Below are 1658 nucleotides of genomic sequence, written 5' to 3' on the forward strand. Positions count from 1 at the left end.
GTTGCATGAGTTAAAATACATGGTTTCATTGCAGGTCACACTTCTGTTCATTCTCTTTACTGACAGCTAGCAAATTAGGTCAACGAAACTAGGTCTTTGAATTTACAAGTCTTTGTTGGTTCAGATTGAAAAAAAGACTTGCAGAGCACCTGTACCACTCCATCTGCTTATTCTCCATCAGCACCATCCACTCCACCCTCTACTTAGAATCCTTACCTCACGTTTGACACATTTGCTCACATAACCCTAGTTTTTGTACATCATTGTTTAAGCCTTCTTTGAGCCAACTTAGCTATCTACACCTTCTCACCACTCCATCCACCAGTCCCTGGGCCACTTCAGACCCCTATCCTACCTCCATATCCATTCATGCATCTTCCCTCACTCACCCATCCTCCAAAATCCAATTTTAAAACGTCCTGTAGAAATTTCTGAACATCCTGTAGAAATTCCTGAAACATCCTGTAGAACCCCTGCAGACTTCCTGTAGAAGCTCACGAATGAGGTTTCTTGATAGCCAAACTCTGTGAAACTCTCTGGAAGGATGTTAGGGACCCCTTAGGCCCTCTCTGAACCTTCCCGACCTCTTCCAAGCATTTCCTCTCGCCAATCCACCTCTGCACAGTAAAAAACAGTTAAATTGTATGCATGATAATTGTGACAACTTATTCAAAAATACAAAAAGATGTTTTCTTCAGATAGTGATAACTTAGACACATGCATTTTACCTTCCTCGAAGTCAATGGCATCTCTTTTAGTAGCTTGCATCTTCCTTCTTGCATCAGTAGGACTAGCTGGTAGAATTAGGGTTTGCTAGGGTTTGCGTTTTCCTTCAGTTGCTCAATCTCTTTTCACAAATAGATTAGCTTCCTTCGAGTTAGTTTTCATCCATAAATTAAAAATCTTCTTCTAAGAGCTCATAGAAGTTGGCTTAAGCTCCTAGCGGACTTGTGCCAGCTGACCAAGTGACAGCTACGGCAAGAGCTAGTACTTGTGCATACAGCACCGTTGCTTCCAAGTTTGTTACGAACTATCGGGTTGATAAAATTAAAGAAGGGAGTTCCAGGAGTTGCAGTATTATTGCTGCAATACTGGGGCCCACCATCTTTTTGGCGTCGTTGCCGGGGAAGCGTCAGAGTATTGGTGATTGCTGCTTTTCTTCTATTTTCCACTACAACCTTCTGCTAAGTAGTTTATTTCATTTCCATTATGCAATTTCGGTTATGCAAAAGTAGATTAGATTTCCCGCTTTCATAGATTAGCATTTCAATTCCGCAATTTCATTTCTGCAAGCGTAGATTAGCATTTCAATTCCGCAAGCGTAGACTAGCATTTCATTCCTGCAATTTCATTTGAGCAAAATAGATTAGTCCTTTCCTGCTTTCATTTCAATTCTGCATTTTCATTTTAGCAAGATAGTTGCAGTTCAATCTATTTCAGTTTTGCAGGTAGAAGTAGAAAAAAGCAAAAATCAACCAAAAAGATTTCATTTCATGCCTTGTAGGAGTAGAGATAAGTTAGAAAAATGATTGCACAACACCCCCACTGCTTCACACAGCCAACATTCTCTCTTCTTCGACGGATGTGATTAAAGAACCCTTAGGTGGACAACAAGACATATTTGAAGAACCTCAAGGAAAGAAGAAGAAGAAACCATT

This window comes from Pinus tabuliformis, chromosome 3_2, assembly GCF_031772625.1.
Source record: "Pinus tabuliformis cultivar Carrire ecotype Pingquan chromosome 3_2, CPIR1, whole genome shotgun sequence".
Lineage (NCBI taxonomy): Eukaryota > Viridiplantae > Streptophyta > Pinopsida > Pinales > Pinaceae > Pinus > Pinus tabuliformis.